This window comes from Chionomys nivalis, chromosome 1 (genome assembly GCF_950005125.1).
Source record: "Chionomys nivalis chromosome 1, mChiNiv1.1, whole genome shotgun sequence".
In the NCBI taxonomy this organism is placed as follows: Eukaryota; Metazoa; Chordata; class Mammalia; order Rodentia; family Cricetidae; genus Chionomys; species Chionomys nivalis.
The window spans coordinates 173,382,880-173,395,825 of NC_080086.1; the positions used below are offsets into that span (position 1 = coordinate 173,382,880).

The 12,946-nt window shown below is 38.8% G+C and overlaps 1 protein-coding gene across 2 annotated transcripts in view; it reads right to left on the reverse strand.

Annotated features, from left to right (window-relative positions):
• The window catches only part of Ahcyl2 (adenosylhomocysteinase like 2), a 164,471-nt gene that overhangs the window by 136,293 nt on the left and 15,232 nt on the right, over positions 1-12,946 (reverse strand). The gene's annotated exons all lie outside the window — the stretch shown is intronic.

Sequence of the window (12,946 nt, forward strand, 5' to 3'; positions counted from 1 at the left end):
CCCAATTTGCTTACTAATCATCTCCATTTAGATGTTCCACAAATACCTCAAATTCAACACGAGATGTCTTCTATTACTGTTATTTCTTTCTTTCTTTTTTTTTTTTTTTTTTCGAGACAGGGTTTCTCTGTGGTTTTGGAGCCTGTCCTGGAACTAGCTCTTGTAGACCAGGCTGGTCTCGAACTCAATTACTGTTATTTCTTATGTTGATCAGTTTGCCACTTACCCCAAATGATAGGCAACTGCATATTTCTGATTTCTGTTCATCTTCCCTTTCTTTTGTTGCTGGTTTACAATGAACCAACATCTGGGGCTGGAGAGATGGTTCAGAGGTTAAGAGCACTGACTATTCTTCCAGAAGTCCTAAGTTCAATTCCCAGCAACCACATGGTGGCTCACAACCATCTATAATGAGATCTGGTGCCCTCTTCTGGTCTGTAGGCACACATGCAGACAGAACACTGTATACATAATAAATAAATAAATTAACAAACAAACAAACAAATCTATCTTTAAAATAAAAAAAAAAACCCAACAACAATGAACCAACATCTGAAGTAAGTCAAATGGAATTGTACAACTTTCCATCCCCACCATCAGGCCCCGAGCTTGTGCTTACTGATCTGAGAGAAGCCACTCTGTACGAAGTGACTAACTGTACGAAGTGGTCTTCTGCTTCTGCTCTCACTCATTCTCACTGCTCTCTGGGCTACATCCAAAGTCCTGATCTTAAAATGCAAATTTGGTCATGTTTATTATTTACTTTTCTAGGTGATATGACAAGGTACCTGAGAGAACAACCTGAGAGGAAATATTATGTCATTACATCAGGGCAGAAAAGGCAGCAGAACAGCTCAGTTTGTGATAGCAAGAAGGTGGGCAAAAGCTATTCATGTCACAGTAAGTCAGAAAGCAGAGAATGAGGCAGGAACCAGGAGTCAGGTAAACTGGCAAAGGCCCAAACAAAAACCTTCTACTGGCTAAGCCACACCTCCTAAAGGTCCCACAGTTTTCCAAAATATCACCACAAGCTAAGGAACAGGAATTCAAAGTGTAAGCTTATAGGGGTCATTTCAGATTCAAACCACAAAACCACAGCACTCTTTTTAGCACTCAGATACAAACACAAGATTCAGGATTAGAGTAGCCCTAGGGATACAAAAACTAAAGTTTATTTAAAAATAAAGTCTTAAATTTGCAGTCTCTCATTTCCTTACATGCTACCAGCATCATTCCAACGTACTACTGGAATAATGTATACAGTGTACAGTCAACCAGACATTCATGGTAATCCAGAGAGCAAAGTTTGATGAATACACAGAGATTACATTGTTATTCAAAATATCCACTGTTCCTCCCTGGTGGAGCATTAGGGCATGTCTAAAACTGGATGTCAGACCACCTACATAACTTGCTTTAGTCAATTGTGTATTAATAAATGAAAAGAAAGATGAGCATGGTCACTCACTCTTGTAATCTCTGTACTTGGGAGGCTGAGGCAGGAGTGCTGCTAAGAGTTCAAGACCAGCATGGGTTACATAGGAAGTTCCAGGGAGTCAAACCTATGTAAGTAACAAGGCCCTGTCTCAAATCTGTGAGTTCAAGGCCAGCCTGGTCTACAAGAGCTAGTTCCAGGACAGGCTCCAAAGCTACAGAGAAACCCTGTCTCAAAAAACAAAACAAAACAAAAAACCAAAAATAAACACCTAAGGAAAAGTGAAAGAAAAGAGGGAGAGGAGGAGAAAGAGAAGAGGGGAGGACATGGCATAGCTCGCTCGGAATAGCTTCCAGTGCACCACTATGCACATTCTACCATGCCTCATTCCCTTCTGGCACGATAAAAATGCCTCGAATGAGAGGCATATCTCCAGCCTGAATCCTGGGACAAAACTACACAAAAGACACCAGCATGAGCAAAAAATAAACTATGTTTAGTAAGTCACTGAAATCTGGGTGCTGCTTGTGACCACAGCAAAACAAAGACTGAAATGATATATACAGTAGATCATAAGACAGACAGGCTGGTTTAGTTTTTATCGTATTTCCTGTGTATGAACCTAAAGTGTTATTCCTGCATCTCCAATTCCACCCTAAAACTTAAACTGTATACTCTTAAGAATCTTTGTTCTAGAGACAGGATCTCATTACATAGTCCAGATGGCCCCAAATTCTTAATCCACCTGCCTCAGACTTTAAAGTTCTGGGATTGCAGGTATATGTCACCATGACTGGCCTAAATAAATAAATTATGTTAAACGTAATTTTATTTTTGTGACACAATGCTGTGGAACAATCCTTTTGTACACAATGAATATGTATTATTCTCGTTGGCTAATAAAAGCTGATTGACCAATATCCAGGCAAAAAGTATAGGCAGGGTGATCAAACTAAGGATACAAGAAGAAAGAAGGGCAGAAAAAGCAAGAGGGGGGCTGGAGAAGCAAGATAAATGTGCCATGCTAATAAAGGTACTGCTACATGGCAGAGTATAAATAAGAAATATGGGTTAATTTAAAATGTAGGGGCTAGTTAGAAATAAGCCTGAGCTATTGGCCACATACTTACAATTACTATAAATCTCTGTGTGGTAATTTAGAAGCAGCTCCTGGAAAAGGAAAACTCTGCCTACCACACAATTTAGTAACTGAGAAGTAACATAGAAAAGACCAAATACATACTGTTGAATCTAAAATTTCTTTCTTTTTTTTTTTTTTTGATTTTCGAGACAGGGTTTCTCCGTAGCTTTTTGGTTCCTGTCCTGGAACTAGCTCTTGTAGACCAGGCTGGCCTCAAACTCACAGAGATCCGCCTGCCTCTGCCTCCCGAGTGCTGGGATTAAAGGCGTGCGCCACCACAGCCCGACTGAATCTAAAATTTCTTATGCTAGTCAAGTCATATGTTCACCACTACTTAAAATAAAAATACCATTCTTGAATTATTAATCAATGGTTTAATCTCAATCTGGATAGAAGTATCTAATGTTGTTATAGGGTTCTAGATTTGAGCTTATTTTACATATTTATCACCACCAATTTAAAATATATTTAAATTGAAGATTTAAATATTTTATACATTTTGCTAATGATATAAGGCTATCTATAAAGATTAAATAATGGCATAAAACCAAAACAAACCACAAATGCACAAATAGAAATAGGCTAAAAATTGAAGATGTAAATAATCAAGGATATCATACATACACACACACAAAACAAACAAACATGTCTGCATTTATAGTACACGAGACCATGCCCAAAGTGGGCCAGTAACTTAAAGGACATTGGCTGAAGGAGTTCCCACAGCACAAACAAAAACACAACTAAATTCAAAACAAGAAACCCAGAGTGTATAAGTGGTAATCAACCCATTTTAACCTACGTTAAAAAGAGGTCAGTTAACTATGAGCTCAACATTAACTTCAGTATGAGAGATCGGCTTAAAAAGCTAAGACTGGTTAGAGAAATAGCTCAGTGGTTAAGGGCTTTCTGTTCCAGAAGACCCAGGTTCAAATCCCAACACCCACATAGTAGCTCTAGAGTATCCAATGCCCTCCTTTGATTTCTATTGGGCACCAGGCCTGTACATGGTACACTGGTGTACCTGCAGACAAATACCTAAATATAAAATAAAAATTTTAAACTAACATAATTGATAATAGTACAGTGATATGAACTAGGAAGGAAATTGTTATTGGCCAAGCATATTTTGAGAATTAGCATTTGAAATATGATCTCTTCTTACTTGAGTGACATAACCTACAGATAATAAACAGGGTCAGGAAAGGATCATCAGGATAGTTTAATGAAACTGACAGATAAAACCATATGAAGAATAAGAGACTCAAGAATAATCTCCATCCAAAACCACAGAGAAACCCTGTCTCGAAAAACCAAAAAAAAAAAAAAAAAAAAAAAAAAAGAATAATCTCCAGGCAGCTAGAGAGATGGCTCAGGAGTTAAAGGTGTCTGCTTCTCTTGCAGAGGACCTGTTTGGTTCCCAGGACACATGCTAGGCAGCTCACAACCACCTGCAACTCCAGTTCCAAGAGATCCAATAAGCTCTTCTGGCCTCCTGAGGCACCTGCACTCATATGCACAAACACACAGACAAATTCAGCAATTGGTCCTACTTGTAAGAGAATACGCTCACAAGGCCTTTATTTTAAGCTGCCAGGCTTTTGACTCAGGTGAGGAGGGTAAGGAGGAAGTCAGCTATCTTGGAAATTCACCATCTTTATTACCTACTCATTGCCCCTCTCCCCATCTGTCTGCCTGTCAAGAAATCTATCTAATTCCTAATCCCTCAGAAATACAGGAGTATCTCTTATGATGAGAATGACTTATATTTCCCTAAAACAGAATTATTTTCACTCTTATCAAGAGTAAAACTGGGACTGAGGGAAGCCATTATCTAGCCCACCATTTTAACCTGGAATAAGAACCTTAAACTTTTCACTGGCCGGGCGGTGGTGGCGCACGCCTTTAATCCCAGCACTCGGGAGGCAGAGGCAGGCGGATCTCTGTGAGTTCGAGACCAGCCTGGTCTACAAGAGCTAGTTCCAGGACAGGCTCCAAAACCACAAAGAAACCCTGTCTCGAAAAACCAAAAGAAAAAACAAACAAACAAAAAAAAAACCTTTTCACTGATAAGCCCTTTGTGAAAGCCACTAGGCTCTACGGGGGAGTAAACAAGCATAACCCTTAATTTAGCAACTTAACCTGTTTGTCAATTACTCTGGTTTTACATTTGTCTTTTCTACAAGTCATAAAATGTCTAGATCCAGAAATAATACCTTTACTAAAACTCTGAAACATGCCAGGTGGTGGTGGCGCACGCCTTTAATCCCAACACTCAGGAGGCAGAGGCAGGAGGATCTCTGTGAGTCCAAGGCTAGCTTGGTCTACAAGAGCTAGTTCTAGGACAGCTAAGGTGGTTACACAGAGAAATCCTGCCTCAAGAAAACAAAAACAAACAAGCAAACCTTCTGAATGAAACAGATACTTTTAACTCTTAAATCTGGAAGGCTAAAAAAAATAATAAGATGTGAGAGTATTATCTCTCTTGTGTTGGTTAAAGAGTAGTCATGGCACTTACTGGTTCTGATGAGCCAGCCTGACTCCATCTTAGGCTTGAAAGCCATCTTATAGTAAAGACAAACTAGGTTTATTCCTGTTTATAATTAAGCCTCTGTTTCTCAAGGGTTGGGCTATGACCCACATATAACCTTAACACAAATGGCTCTGTACTGCTCCTTCCAGGAAACAACAACCATTCCTTTGTTTCAAAAAGGTTATTATGACAACCTGTTGTTATGACTACCCTGTTATGACCACCTTGAAAACATGTCTTTGTTTCAGGTTGTTATGACCAATTTGCTATGCTTATGCTCTGCTTCTGTAACACTGCTATTTGCCTACCAAATCCCCCTTTTGGAAACTTCCTACACCTGGACTATAAAGCTCTTATCTTTCCCATGTTCAAAGATCTCTAGAACCCCGCTTTAGGGAGCAACAGATGGTGTGCACAAATAAAAAAAGCTTTCTTTAATTAATTTGGTCATGATTATTTGGGTTGGTGGTCTTTCTCCTTGCATTTTTGGGATTAGCAGTTTCACCATAAATCAGATGTTGGTCATCATCAGTCATGAAACTGCTTCTCTGGAAACCTAAGTGGTTTCCTTTGTATCTTAGAAATTTGATACAGAACCACAGTTATCGGTGCCAGAGAGCAGGGAGGATAAAAGAAACTGAAGTCTCAAAGTGCACGTAGAAAAGCACATTAGAGATTCATCTTCAGTTCCATACATACATTAAAGCACCATGCTACCATCTCAGTAAAACTTTTAAGACTGGAATAGAGCAGGATTCAAAATTGGCCAAAGATCAGCTATACCATTATTTGAAAATAGCAAAATGCTTGTCCACTCCAGTTGTATATGTAATAAAGGAATACCCTAACAAGTGCCCACGCTCTCTACTTCCTCCCAAGAAGACATATTTACATTATAATGGTTGCCATGGTTACTTTAATTCCATCGCAGTGCCTTTTACCAATTGCTAATCTTGGAGCCTGGGTGGTATAAGTTAACAACCAAAAATCTTAATTGAGGCCAGCTCAAAACTCAGTCTACTCAAAAGTTCATGACCTACAAAAGGATTTTGTTCTAGCAACAAAAACTGCCTAAAGGTACAGACTGGTGTTTCCTATGGTCTATTCTACCGAAGATTTTACTGTCATCCATGGAACTCTCTGGGAGTTAGTATTTTTATGTCTTAAATAGTTTCTTGTACAAAAAAAAAAAAAAGAGATAAATAATGCACGTTATTAAAGACAATGATTCAAAGGAGTGACTGTTTGGTTCCAAGTATTCAGTATCCTAGTCTTTAATAAGAACAGACATTATTACTTAAAAAAAAAAAAAATTCACATAAACTGTCAGTATTGCTTTCTAAGAATGTTAACATATACTTCCAGCTATACGAGCAACACCTAATCACTAGTAAACAACAAAGCAGTGCCCAAACTGAACACAGAACAGAAAAACTTTAGAAAGAGGCACCAGAAAGATGGCTCAGCAGTGACAAGTGCAGTGTTCAGATCTCAGCACCCACACTGGGCATCTTACATCCATCTGTACTCAGGGGATCCAATACCTCTGGCCTCCTTGATCATCTACCCTTGAATGCATGTACTTGCATACATACAGACAGACATGTCTGTACATACACATACACAATTTAATAAAAAAAAAATCTTTTCAAAAAGGACAGGGAAGGAATGGTAGTGCATACCTTTAATTACAGCACTCAGGAGGCAGAGGCAAGTTCAAGGCCAGCCTACTTTATAACAAGTTCAGGCCAGTTGGAGTCACAAAACTGTCTCAAAATAGACAGACAGAAAGAACAGCTTTCCCAGAAAAATCTCATAGTAAGGATGGAAAGAAGATGCAGATACTTGATAAAAAAAAAATGGAGAGAAAAGTACCATGAAAAAGAAGATAAATAGCTGAAAACTATGTGGTAAAATAATAGCAAGTTTTCTGGAGACAGTACATGAGCTTGTCTAGCTCCCAAATGTGGTATCTGATTTCTACTCCAGAAAAAAGACACAGTAAACAAAAGAAGAAATCATAATGTCCACAAATTTCTTTCTTTCTTTCTTTTTTTTTTTTTTTTTTTTTTTGATGTCAAAACTCAAATCTAGAGCCATGACATGTTAGGCAATCACTCTACCACTGAGATACATTCCAGGCTTCTCATACAACTTTTTGTTTGTTTGTTGTTTTTTGAGACAGTTTGCGTGGCCCTGGCTGTCCTGGAACTTACTCTGTAGACCAGGCTGGCCTCCAACTCATAGAGATCTGACTGCCTCTGCCTCCCAAGTGCTAGAATTAAAGGCATGGGTCACCATCTTTTAACAGGGTTCATACACCTTTTTAGTGAACTGTTAACAAGTGTTCAAGAAGGCAAAAATGACATACCAATAGCAAACTGCTTCTATATGTTATAATAAATTCATATGATGTAACATTCTAGACATTTTATTTATTCTTGTATGTGTGGTGGGGTGAGGTTTATGCCATATCACACATGTGGAGGCCAAAGTACTTTAGGGGTCAGTTTTCTCCTTCCTCCTTGTTAAGGTAGGATCTCTCTTGCTGTCTCTACCATGCTAGCTGGTCCACAAACTTCCAGAGTCTTCAGTTTCTGCTTCCCATCCAACTGTACAGGTGCTAAGATTACAGATTCATGCCACCACATCCAGTTCTGTTTTGTTTTAAGATTTATTTTGCTTTTAACTGGGTATATGCATGTGAGCCTGTGTATAGGTATGTTCTTGTGAGTGCAGGTGCTTGTGGAGGCCAGGAGAGGGCATCAGATCTCCTGGAACTGTAGCTACCGATAGTTATGAGTTACCACGTGGGTGTTGGGAATCAGACCTGGATCCTCAGGAAGAGCAGCCAGTGCTCTTAAGGGGTGAACCATTTCCAATCCCACTTCGTTTTCTTCTCAGAACAAAATAAAGGATTTAAAAGCCTGGCAAGGATCCCAAATATTACCTCTATGGATTTTCCTTGCTTTTCTTTTCTTTTCTTTTTGCTTTATTTTGTTTTGTTTGATTTTGAGACGGGTTTCTTTGTATAGCTTTGGAGCCTGTCCTGGAACTTGCTCTGTAGACCAGGTTGGCCTTGAACTCAGAGACCCATCTGCCTGCCTCCCAAGTGCTGGGATTAAAGGTGTGCACCACCACCACCTGACTCCCAGCTACAGAGCTTCCTTTCCTTGCTTTTCAAGTTAACAGACTCCTGTGCATTCTCTCTGACTTCAAGTAGAGATACAGACTTGCCACAATCTGTTCCATAGTTAAGAGTCAATTATAAAGAGAAAGGAATACATCTACCAAGTAGTTTAAAACAAAGCAATGGTATCCAAAAGTAATATTTAAGATTTAAAACAATCACTGGGCAGTGGCAGCACACATCTTTAATCCCAGCACTTGGGAGACAGAGGCAAGCGGACCTCTGTGAGTTTGAGGCCAGCCTAGTTTACAAGAGCTATTTCCAGGACAGGCTCCAAACCTACAGAGAAACCCTCCTTCAAAAAAGCCAAAAGAAAAAAAGCCATAAAAAATGTTTTAAAATTTAAAAAATAAAAAAGTCTTAACTGGTAACCTGAAACTCCTCACTAAAACCAATGTTGATTAAAAATGGTCAAGTATCTAACTTTACATTGAGATATGGATTAGAAATGTAATATATATCTATATAATACATTTATCAACGTATATGTATGGGTTTTTGTTTTTGGGTTGTTTGGTTTGGTTTGGTTTTGGTTTTTCGAGATGGGGGGTGCAGAGGTGGACCTGCGGACTCTCCCTGAGGCTGAGCTGGATGGTGAGTGTCTAATAACCCAGCCCTCCCCGCTGGCCACAGGGGAGTTGGGAGTCTGTCGAAGGGGAATATCACTGAATGGTATCAGGCAGGAACTTATATAAGGTTGTGATGGGGTGAAGAAGCTTGGGATGGGTTGAGGTGGAGTAATGAATAAGGACCAATAATATTCTGCCAGGCTAGCAGTGGCTGGGCAGAGGCGGGTCTAGTTTTGGGTAGCCAGGGACAGGTCTCCAAACTTGAGCTAGGCTCAGGAAGTTACACTGGGCCTCATGCCCGGGCCTCATGAGGCCCCACAATAGACCAATTTGGTTTTGCTTGATTTTTTTCTTTTTAGATAACTTTGGATGACATAGATATTTTAACAATATTACTCCTTCAATCTACGAACATGTGAAGTTTTCCATCTTTTGAGTGTCTTTTTCCATTTCTTTCACTAGTGTTTAATAGTGAAGAGTTCACCTCCTTAAATTTGTTCCTAGACTTTTTTTTTCTACTATAAATTGGATTCCTTTCTTGGCTGCCTTTTCAGATAGCTCACTGTCCATATACAGAAATGAAATGCTACTAACATTCTGAAGCCTCACAAATTCACTGATCAAGTTCCAATAGTTTTCTAGAGGAATTCTTAGGGTTTTCTATAGAAGATCATGTCATCTGCAAACAAGGAGAATTTTGCTTTCTCTTTTATAATTTGGATGTCCTTGGGATTCTTTCCCTTGATCTGACTACAAAAATTACATAAAATTGAGTGAAAAATGTAGGCTACAGAAGAGTCTCTTTAATACTTTATTCATATAACAATTTATATAAAACTTAAAAGGCTGGCCAAAAGTAGTCTTTGTTTCTGATAGGAATGTGAAAAGAGATAAAGGAAAGTTAACAGGGAACAAAAGCGTCTTCAATTTTATTTACAGCATTTTACTTTTTTAAAAGCTAACCAAGCTGGGTAGTGGTGGCAGACACCTTCAATTCCAGTACTCTGGAGGCAGACGCAGGAAGATCTCTGTGAGTTCTTTTTCAAAGCCAGCCTGGTCTACAGGGTAAGTTCCATGACAGCCAGGACTACACAGAGAAACTCTGTCTCAAGAAAAAAGAAAAAGAAAAAAGAAAAAGCTAACCAAAGGCTGGGGGCATATGTTTAGCATGTGTGAGGTTCTAGATGCAATCTCCACTACCAAATTTTTTTTTTTTACTCTAAAGAGAAATTTGTAGTCCATGTGGTGGCACATACCTGTAATTCTAGCACTTAATTCTAAGACACAAAATGATAATAAGTTCAAAGTCATCTTCAGCTACATAACAAGTTCAAGGTCAACCTGGACTACAGAAGACCCTGTCCGAAAAATAAAAAAATGAAAGACATTAAGTAAAATTTTCTCCAAATTTTATATTTGAGATATAAAATTTTAAATGAACTTTTGGCCAAAAAAATATGCCTGCATCAAGCAGCAATTTAAAAAAAAATACCTGGTTTTAGAAGTTTTACCTGAAAACTCTTCAATTAATCTCCCTACCATCTAATGTCTTCAGTGTGCTAGAAAACTTCAAGTATTTATATGCACAAAAAGCAGTATATGTCGAGCTTCCTCTGTACTAGTTAAATACTTCCACAAAATGTTGCCACATATACCAATAACAAAATCCTGCTATGTACCTACCAGCCATGTACCAATCAATACAATCCTCTATGGGACAGGCAGGCCTTGAATTTCTGATCCTCCTGCCCCAGCCACCTCATACCTGGAATTACTGATCTGCACCATTAGGCCCAACATAATCAACACAATCCAATGTGCCACGCCCACACACATCAGAGTAGTTAAAATGTTTTTAAGTTAATATTAATTACCTTCAGTTCTGCTCTTTGTTGTTTCATAGGGCTTTTTTTTTGTAGCCCAGGCTGGCCTGGAATGTGCTATGTAGATGAGGATGACCATGAACAATCCTGACCCTCCTGTATGTACCTTCCAGTGCTAGGATTACAGAAATAAACCAACACAACCTGTTGTCCTCAGTCACTCCTGAATTTCATGCAAATCTACTACATATGCACTATGCATACTATGAACAACCCACCATGGTAAGAGAATTATATAATAATTACAGGTCTTTCTACTTTTAACCTTCCCTCCGCATTCTCATCCATAGAGAACTCAGTGCAAGTTCCTCCACATCGATGCAATGTGAAGCTTTCTCCCAGGGGCTTTAAGTGACTCAGGCAGCACCATGGAAGTATAGTAATGAGCACCAAGGGAAACTGAGCGTGGAACTCTGCTTAACCAGACGCAAGCTCCTGAGAGAGACAAAAGCAAGCATGAGTCCATCGAACTGAACATGATACCCGGAACAAGCAGTTCTAGAGACAGGGATTCAAATAAAACTGGCTTTGTCGAACTCACTGTTCTACAGACCCAAAGGCAGCCCTTCTGTTTTTGATTCATTTTCTGGCTCAGTTAAAAGCACCTTAGAGAGAATATTTGTTCCTTCTCAAAATAACTATGGAGAACACTAATGAAGGTCCATAAAGATCTATTTTAAGGATTACCTGTTGATGTCAAAGGGCAGGAAACAGGGTGTGTGAGGGGGTGAGGTCTCAGTACATATGGGAGACTTGAGATACAATGGGTTTCTGTCAGAGAATTAACACAGCAGAGGGTTCTTATATGTGCACACATGGAAAATGCATGTGTGACCATCTGTTGGCCCGTGTATCCATCTCTCTGGCTCTCATCTCTTTGTGTCCCAAGCCTGTGTGTGTCTGCAATCCGTGTCTATAAAATGTCCTACTACAAGTCTTGCATGTTTACACCCGTCCTCAAAACTCTAACGTGGTTTTTCTCCCCTCTCAAGGCTTCATAAAGGAGAAATACGAAGTCAACAATGAGTAACAAACTGGGATTGTGGCACATGCTCACTGGTACAAAACAGATTTGCCTGCTTGAAGAGCAAAATTCAGTTGAGCAGCAAAGATTCGACCTAACTACTCCAAACTCCAAAAACTCTCTTTAACTATAATTAGCCATCCTACATAGATTTTTTTTTCCAGAGTGCCCGACTTACCTAAATTTCAGATCAGTTCAAAATCTAACCATTAAGTAAAAGTTACCAGTTTATTTTAAATAAGCCTTGTGTAAATTTGGTTTGCATGAACAAGTCCTAAGAGGCAAAAACCTTGCAGATATACAGAGTATGAATTTCTGGACTTTTAAACACCATAAAGGCTCAGCTACATTGTGAAACCAACTAGTTTCCTGGGCTTATAGACCTCAATTTCAAAACTGACCTCCTCAAACTACAATTCATGCTTTCTTTACTGCCCACATCAAACTAAATTATATTTACTTATTTCCCTATCTACATTTCCTATCCTCTTTTATAGGGCAAGAATGGTAACTTGATGATTTTATCACCCTAGGATTAAGCAGTGCTTGGCACACAATAAGTGGATTTACACAAAGAAGCTCACAGTGTATTAGAATAGGAGGAGTTACTTATAATATAGCCCAAGTAGGCCATATACCATAGGGACATAGGGACATGATACAAAACCCTTATGCCAAGTCTTCTATATAGACTAATCCCATACTAAACCAAAACTCTTCTGTAACTCGGGCTGGCCTTGAATTTACAGTCATACTCCTGCCTCATCCTTCCAAGTGCTAAGATTATAGACATGAGCCACCACACTCCGTCCTTTATTTCTATAAAGAATGTGAATTAATGTAATAAAAATTCCTGTTCTACTTCTGTCTTCCAAAGCATAAAGTAACCTTGAACTCATTAAACTTTAGCTAACACAGCTTTGTTGAAGAAAAATCTTTATTTACATTCTAGAAAAAGAAGCCCCTCTTTAAACCCATAACATATAATGACAACTTCAAAATGTATATACACACACTACCACCTAACCAGGAAACAAACCAAAAATTTTTCCCTATAATTTTATTTCACATACTCAAATATTGGTAATGCCTTAAACAAAACAAAACAACAACAACAATAAAAATCAAATGTTTTGGGAAAAGACCATACATGGATACACTTTTCCAATGT